The sequence below is a fragment of the Penaeus monodon genome, chromosome 11 (genome assembly GCF_015228065.2).
Source record: "Penaeus monodon isolate SGIC_2016 chromosome 11, NSTDA_Pmon_1, whole genome shotgun sequence".
NCBI lineage: Eukaryota > Metazoa > Arthropoda > Malacostraca > Decapoda > Penaeidae > Penaeus > Penaeus monodon.
Genome location: NC_051396.1, coordinates 50,839,905 through 50,849,904, shown reverse-complemented (window position 1 = coordinate 50,849,904; position 10,000 = coordinate 50,839,905).

Below are 10,000 nucleotides of genomic sequence, written 5' to 3'. Positions count from 1 at the left end.
ATTTTATAGGGGTGTCCACAAAGTCTCTTTACAAATTGTAGAGACTTTGTGGACACCCTATATATATATATATATATATATATATATATATATATATATATATATATATATATATATATATATATATATATATATATATATGTATATATATATATATATATATATATATATATATATATATATATATATATACATATATATATATATATGTGTGTGTGTGTGTGTGTGTGTGTGTGTGTGTGTATGTGTGTGTGTGTGTGTGCGTGTGTGTGTGTGTGTGTTTGTGTGTGTGTGTATTCATATATGCATTTTTTTTCTTTTTATTTGTATTCTAATTATTGTCTCTTAGTCTTTTATATTCTAGTGCAATATAGAATCACGACTGTGTACAGAAAAAAACACTCGATTTACACAATTAAGCGCTACAACCTTCATTTAATCAGGCAACACAGGTGCTTCAATCTGGCTTCGTAAAACATTATTATTGTTATACCAAAATAAAATCCCTTTATAAATCATGAGTAATTCCTCCATAAACCGAACCGGATGAAGGCTAAACTAAAGTAATTTTCGTATTACAAAGATTTCCTTATCGTAATGAACCACTACTGCGTGTATTAATACCACAGAGGAATATATAGAATATTAATTAAATCATTAAGTGTCCCTGACGTAACGCAAGTGTATCTTTGTCGGATGATTAACCGATTCTAATACTTATTGATAAATAGTACATTAACGCAGGTGTATGTGACGTAACGATAGATTCTTCACGTTTTCCTCATTACGTAAAGGTTAATTGGCCTTTGTCTTGGTTCGTAGATATATAGACACACACACACACACACACAGACAGACGGACAGAAAAAAGTATATACACAAATACACATGCGAACATACATACACATATCCACTCGCTCCCTCTCTCTCTCTCTCTCTCTCTCTCACACACACACACACATAAACAAACGAACACACACACATATATGTGTGTGTGTATATATCTCTATCTATCTATCTATCTATCTATATATCCATATACATTTGTATATATACACATGTAATCACAAACACTGTATCTCTATATAAATATAACCTTCCTATTTAATTATTTTGAAGCAGTTTTAAGCACAGTTATATACCAACTGTATTTAAAATCCAAAAAATTGTCCCATGTTATCATTAATATTTTTCTACCCATACACACACACACACACACACACACACACACACACACATTGTTTTTTTTTTTGCAATGGTAACAGGATTCTACGTGACCAATACACCTGTTTCCGTGTGACAGCCTACACCTGCGATGGGGTTGATATAGATGGTGTATCTACTCGGGTCTAAATGTCATTGTTCACAAGAGCGACGGACTGAACAGGTAGGTTTACTGGGAATGAAGTTTTTTTTCCTTTTCTCTTTGTCGGGGCATATTTAGGATTTTTTAAGGGGTTTTAGTGAGCTTAGTCGCTATCTCATGCAGATAAACACTAGTCTTGTATCTAACATTATCCAAACACTATACTTGTATCTACACTCTTTATGCTAGTAACTACATACTTGGTTAGGTGTCGGGGTAGTTTTGGAGGGTTTGTTAATGAAATTGGTTGCTATTTCATGCAGATAAATTGGTTACTGTTTGTTAATAATTGTTTACATGAAACATACAGTACATGTAACGGAAGACACTATAACCAAATACATTTTCTGGTTTTTATTTTGCATTGTTTCTATTCATATATATATATATATATATATATATATATATATATATATATATTATATATATAGACATATTCTTTTGTTATATCAATTCGTCTCAATATTTCTGAACTTTTTTTTCGACAATCGCTGAAGTTTGGTAGTTATTTTATAAGAAATCTAAAATGTTTGGTATGATGGCGAAAAAATGTGCTCGGAGACTGTCGATTAACGTAGTATACTACTTATGTTGGTGTTCTGCACTGGGGTTTAAGCACAATGGTGCTTAAATATTATCTATATTAAAAAAACTACAACAAAAAATGGTGTTTCCGTTCATTAGGTCGGCTGAATGCTTGACAAGTTATCTGACGTATGGTTGATTGGTCTTGAATGCTAAAGAAAAAAACGATTAAAAATTTACACATAATATTCAAACGGGTCTTGTGAAAGTCCCACATACTGGTATCCGATTGCTAAAACAAAATTTGTAGAGCTACATTCCTTTTACCAGGGCCGATTAAGGCGGCTTGGTGAGGCCCTGAGCTATGGTAGTTGTACAGAGCCTACTTGGTAAGTGCTAAAGAGAGGAAGGCTGTGGTGTAGTAAACAAACACTAATAACGGCGTATTGTAATGTGCTGATTGAATGCGAACCGCGGCCACCTTAAAGAAAAGAAAAAATAAATAGAGGCTAATATGCTCTGTGTACGGTAGATTAAACTACTGATTGCATGCATACAAAAAAAAAAAAGAAAAAAAAAAAAAAAAGAAAAAAAAGAAAAAAAAAAAAAAAAAAAAAAAAAAAAAAAAAAAAATATATATATATATATATATATATATATATATATATATATATATATATATATATATATATATATAAAGGAAAGAAAAGAGTAATCAAATAAAAATACCTAGTGGGTCGATGAAATGCGATAAAAAGCAAAATAAAAAAGAAATAAAACGAAGTAATATATCAAATTCTTAGAGGTCTTTCACACTCACGAGGTCCTAAACTGGTGGTTGCTCCTAGATCCGGCTTTCAATCTAGTCATCCGAGCAATTACTCTGGGTTATTGAAAGCGTTGAATAAGATATGACTAAGAGTGAATACTATTGGTTATTTTAATTACGAAGCGTCGAGTGATTACTTTTTCGTATTAAGTATTTATTTCTAATCTATTTGTTTTTCGCCTCTTTTTTCAATGATTGGTTTGTATTAGCAACTTCACCAAGGTATTTAATCAAAATAGAATGAATATAAACTTCCAAATCATTGATATTGATCTTCCAAAAATACCCATTTTTTGTACCTGTGTTTTATCACAACAGATAGCGCCATCTATTGATCTCTTACCCGTCATCAATTACTCATTTTCGAATCGTTATTTCAGATTGCTACCTAAAAAATACATCACAGAAGATAACGAGGAAACATGAGGACTTTCTCTTTAGTGCTTCTTGGGCTGTTGGTGGCAGCTGTCACTATCACGGTAAAGTTTAAACCACCCTTTTGGTAGTTTCTGGATTGACGTTTTGGATATGTTTTGCGAAGGAAGTCGTATTTCCTTTTCTTTATTTCTCCAACTGTCACCGCCATTGACATTTTTTTAAAACCAATAACGATGAAAATATATTGAGGAAACACTCAGCACAGTATATCACTTTTGGTAAACACAGATGTAGATGTGACGTAAAACCTTTTTATAGATAATAACTTACATTTTTTCTGCCACATGATTGACATTTTATTATTATAGTATTTATTATTTTACTGTTTAAACCACTTTTTGGTAGTTTCAGGTTTGATGTTTTGTAAATGTTTTGAGAAGGAAGTCGTATTTTCATTTTCTTTTACTGAGTTATTTATTACTTCTATGGCATTTATCTTTACTTTGTTAGGTATGTTATAGATATAAGCTATTTATTATCGTTTACCTAAAAGTTTAGTGCAACGTTCTTGAAAAAAAATTAGTTGAACCCAAAAATTAAATGGACTTTCCAAAAGTATTTTATTTGTGGTATGGAACACCTCGTTATCATAAATAATTGAGTGGGGTTTATCGAGCCATTTCTGGCATCCTATTTCACTAGATGACGTCATTTAGCTCCGCCCCTTTTGTCACATCTGTTTACCTGTGATATACTATGATATGTGATTCCTCAATCTCTTAAAAAAAATTAATGACAGAAACATTTGAAAAAAATAAATATAAAAGAAATTGATATTACGGTAAATGGACAGTTCCCACTCATTTCTGAGTGGGAACTGAGAATTCCAAGAGAGGTCTTTGAGTGAGCTAAAACATTTTATAAGTCTAAGAATCTGAAGATTTAATAGGGTTAAATGGTAGTATAAACTGTTTATTTTTTTCATGATTTTCTGTGACATATTTGATGCTAGTCTTTATTATTTTTCTCCGTCATTTTTTATGTCTAGATCACTCCCTGTTAACAAAAGTTTTGTCTGTGATTGCTAGCACTCTCTGTGTTTCTAATGCATCATAGTTTTCTTATTATAGTGTATTAAACCTTTTAAAAATAATAACTTACATGGTGCCACCGTGACACAGCGGTAACACGCGTGGCACGTGAGTTCGAATCCAGCCCAAGGTCCGAGGTTGCAAATAGGCAGTATCCAAGAATGACAGTTCGTGACGTAAAACCTGATAATTGATAATGACTTACACCTTTCCTGCCACACGATGGACATTTTATACATGTTAACTCCTGAATACAGTCCTACATAAACACATTTTAGTCCATGAATCCCCACGACTTTGTAACGACGACCATTCTCTTTTCTACTTTCAGAATGGAACTCCCATCAAGAAATCGCAGGTGGTGAGTATAAAGGAAAATGGCGGATTATCTCACACTCAGATAATTATTGTTGATCCTTTTTGTTTATTTTCTTTCATGTATAATTGCTTCACCTATTGCTACTATTTACTACTTGCAGTCCATATGCATTATTCCAAGTGTACTGACTGCATACTGTACAATAACTTTCAAAATTCTCATTTTATTCACAATTCTTAATAAGTCAAAGTTTCGAATCGTATTCTTCGGACATTCAAAACGTTTGAAGCTGTAGCCATAGACTTCCCATTCCTCATGTTACATTTAAACTTGGCATTGATATTCCATATGATATTTGTAAAATATACTATACTATGTTAAATCATTATACATTTAATACATTTAACATTTAACGAATGTCACAGAGTGTGTACGAATCTCGCCAAAAGAGGGAAACGAACACAAACATGTCGAATGTCACGAACGAGGATGATGGCCTTGACTTCGACGAACCGAAAGGCGATGGAATAGTCATCATGGTAAGCAGACGAGAAAATTAGCTTTAAAATGATCCTCCATGATTTTCAGTGATGGATTCCCGTACTTTTGGTGAAAATATAATCTTGCTGTCACAGTTGGCAAGGGATAACAAAGAATTTTTTTTTTCGCGTTCTTTCTTAGCGTCTGAAAGGATAAAACAATCTTATTTTTGTCTTTTTTAAAGGAAACCTTATAAGAAAACTTTGGAGAGTATTTATACTGTGAAGTTCCAGATTTCATCACTAGGACTAAAATCTTGTATGGATTTAACACGCGCTTGTATACACTATTCTCACTCAGGCATCTAATGAATGTATCTGTATAAAGCACAAACACACACACACACACACACCTATACCTACACACACGCACACACACACACACACACACACACACACACACACACAAATATAGAAACAAAGATAGATAGATAGATAGAGAGAGAGAGAGAGAGAGAGAGAGAGAGAGAGAGAGAGAGAGAGAGAGAGAGAGAGAGAGAGAGAGAGAGAGAGCAATATGAATTCATGCAATCTCGCCCCCATGTACCTTCTCCTCGCTACAGGTCGAGCAGGTCGTAGGCGGTCGTCATTGCTGCAAGACAGAAAGTTGCGACTACATGGACGACTGCCCTTAGAGAGAGAGAGAAAAAAAAACCAGGAAAAACTAAATGCGAAGGTTGAGGGACGAAAATTAGGAAGAAGAAACGCAAGAGAAATAATGATTTTACTGACAATATAAAGTGGTATTTAAAAGTTTACTGAGGTTTGAAAATCTACTTCTGTGTTTTATGGTAATAAGCATGATTTCCAAATTGTATTCTTTTGGGATAATATATAGATTTTTTTTTCTTTTTTTTTTTTTTGCTGCAGTGCAGAATTAACGTTCATTCAATGAAAAAATAAATAAACTTTCAAAATTAGAATCTGTTATTTTCTTCCCCTCTGTTATGGTGACGAATAATAATATAAATCGGAATAAAAAAAAATGGTGATACAGAAGTTAGGTGATGGAGGAAAAAAAATGGATTCGGTATTGTGAACCTTCTTTTTATTTGTTCATTTTCACAGGGAGAATTATGCTTTTTCTTTCAAAACTGAAGTTCGGTATTCAAAAGAGATAAGTACCAACAAGCCCCGTCTTAAATTTGGTAATGAATTATAAAAATGTTCAAAGTCTCCATACAGAATAACTATAATGTCAATCATCTTCACTTTGAACATGACATAAAAATTCTGTTTCTAGTAATGGAAATAATCGAGCAAATCACGAATATCTCCTTATAGACTAAGTGCATTACAATATATTTCCAAACAATAACAGTATAAGACACGTGAACTACCAGCGAATCTAAATAATCAGTGCAAACCCTAGTTTATATTAATCGCAACGATAACATATGGCAATTTAGCATTAACAACATTGCTGACAATTTTACTGAGAGTCCTAATGAATTCCCAGTTATACCAATAAGCATAGAAGGACTGAGACGGGAACTTCCTGAGAAAAGGATTATTTATCACATATGAGTAGTTGCTAGGACAGGATAGTGGAATTGGTCTCTCGATGACCGACTTAAATGTGCTTTCATGCCAAGCTGGCAAGGTCCTTTCCGTCCCCACTTTCAACTCAGCATGCAAATGAGTATTTATTATATATACACATATCATATATCTATCTATATGAACACAAACACAAACACAGTAATGCGTACATAAAGATGAAAAGGAAAACAGCCACAAAAGGAAGTTAAATTAAATCGTAAGTTCCTCATATATATACATATGGCAACTCCCCGGGCACACGCCCCCTCCGGCAATCTGTCCACATGAAACACCCTAGGGTGATCACTGGGACGACGGGGAGTTTTGAAGTGGACTCGGAGAGTAGCCACAACTAATCTATGATCAGTACTACAGAATTCGGCACTCCGATATGCCCTGCAGTTTTGGAGGATCCTCCAACGAGTGCTAACGAGGATATAGTCGATCTCCTTGATGTGTGTCAGAGCGCTGGTACCAAGACCCAGAAATCCTCAATTTCCGGGAGCTTGCTGAAGTCTGTTTTAGATGGCTATGGCTGCTCCCAGGAGATAGTGACCACCACTGCGGCCAACCAGTAATAAGTGTCCCCATACTGATGGTACCCGTTCCAGGTCTTCTCACCTCTGAAGGAGCAGCCACCCCAACTAACAGCTGCTTCATTTCCCTCGACAGTAGTGTAACCGATTATCCTGTCGTAAAGGGTGGACGTTCCAAGCCCCCACAGTGACAGCCCACATGAGGTTTAACCGCAGCCAGTCACTCTGGCTGGATGCGACCTCTGCCCCTCCCATCAACATTGCCTCATATAGCGAGGGCCAACCCAGTGGGACCCACAGCCTGCTTTACTTGCTGGGTGGGAGGGACATTTGCCCCTCCCCCAGCACCATCTTCTATATAATTCGCTGCCAGTTTGGTTCTCTTGGAGGGGAGGGGCATACTGGGAAGGCCTGCATTCCCATAGCCACCCCAGGGGGCAATCAGGCAGGAGTTAGTACGCAGCCAGGGTGTGTCCACACACTGGGAGGCCATGACTCACTAAAAAATGCATCTTTACTCTTGCTGGGCTAAGCTGAGTGTGTGTGTGTGTGTGTGTGTATGTATGTATGTATGTATGTATGTATGCATGTATGTATATATATATATATATATATATATATATACATATATATATATATGTATTTATATATATACTCATATATATGTACATACATATATACATACATATTTATATACATATATATACATATTCAATATTAAATATATATGCATATATATATATATATATATATATATATATATATATATATATATATATATATATATATATGTGTGTGTGTGTGTGTGTGTGTGTGTGTGTGTGTGTGTGTGTGTGTGTGTGTGTGTGTGTATGTATGTATGTATGTATATAGATACATACACACAGTTATTTATCATTTATATACATATATGTACACACACACACACACACACACACACACACACATATATATATATATATATATATATATATGTATGTATATATGTATGTATGTATGTATGCATATATATGTATACACACACACACACACACACACACACACATCCACACCCACACCCACACACACACACACACACACACACACACACACACACACATATATATATATATATATATATATATATATATATATATATATATATATATATATATACATACATTTATACATGTATGTATATAGATAAATAACTGTGTGTGTGTGTACAAACATATATATACATATATATGTGAATATATATTCATATATGTATATATATAGGTATGTGTATATATATACATATATATACATATATGAATATATATTCACATATATATGTATATATATGTATGTACACATACCTTGAGACCTTGATATTGCACAGTGTTGCTCCACACTGCCCATTATCCAGTCCATGCAGATGTTGAAAAGTGTTGGTGCAAGGACACAGCCTTGCCTCACCCCTGAATTAACAGGGAAGAAGTTTGCCAGGCCCCCACCACACTTCACAACACTTTCAGTACCTGTATATAGGCTTGCTATTAGGCCAATAATCTGTGTCGGTATTCCCGAGTCTCAGAATCTCCCATAGCTATTCTCGATGCACCGAGCCAAACGCCTTCTTGAAGTCGATGTAGGCTGCAAGCAACCCACGACCAAACTCACGAAGGCGTTCCACAATTACTCGAAGCGCTAATATACGGTCTATTGTGGACTTACCAGGAGTGACTCCAGACTGCTCCAGTCTCTGGTGCCTTAATAGGTGGTTGCTGATCTGTTTCAGAAGAATGTGGTATGCTGAGCAGTGTAATGCCACAGTAGTTGCTACAATCCCAACAATCCCCTTTCCCCTTCCAGAGAGGGATGACTACGCCCCTCAACAGGTCAGGTACCAGACTGCCAGATGGCAGTCGAGTCTGCATGCAAGCCCCAAGCCATAGGTTCACCCCTAGCCTTTAGAAGTTCAGCAGGGATATCACATATGCCTGCGGCTTTCCCACACTTCAACTAGGAAATAGACATCCTAACTTCCACTGGGGTAGGAGGTTAGGATGATCTGAGAGGCTCTATCCATCCACTGAGCGGACTGCAGTCATTTGTGAGGAGAGCTTAGAGTTCGGCATTCTCCAGGCTTGATAAGCAGGGCGAAGGTCATTTACCAAGAAATGACCTTCAACCTCCTCAACAAAATTCCTGATGAACTGTTCCTTGTCCCTTCTCAGCAGTGTCCGAGCTCTATGCACTAAAGAGCAACGTAAAGCTGTGGTTACACATGAAGTCTAATAATTTTGAGTGGATTTTGCCCACCGATTGGTTCATTCCACTATTTTTTTGCCTATTCGTCCGAAGCGATGGGCAACCCGTCGATCCATCGATGTTCCAGTGGAAAAGTCATACTCGTTGAGAGTCTATAGTATACATGGCATTAGTCTAATTATATATTTATGCATTATAATTAATATATACATAAATAAATTACAATTATTAATTATAACTGTAAATAATCATATATATACTTATATTAATTATTATTTTAAAAAATAAAAGAAAAATAATGCAATATATCTTGTATCCTCATTTGACGGACGAACATAAACAAGCGCATATATTTTTCGAAGAGGAAGAACGTCTTCTCGTCATATTTCTGTAAAGAATGTGGAATTCGGAAGCAATTACCTCTCTTTTAGAGAAAGTACGCCAAGAAAATGTCCTTTGGAATATAAAACATCCATATTAAAGGGAGAGAAGCGCGGGATCCATCGCAACTACTGATGAGGGACTGCGGACACGATTTGTTTTGATGCTGCGATCCAGTGGACTGAGCTGGTGCTTCTTTTCGTAGTGTAACCAAAACGGATGGGCGGGTGGGTTCCAAGTCACTGATAATCGTTGGATT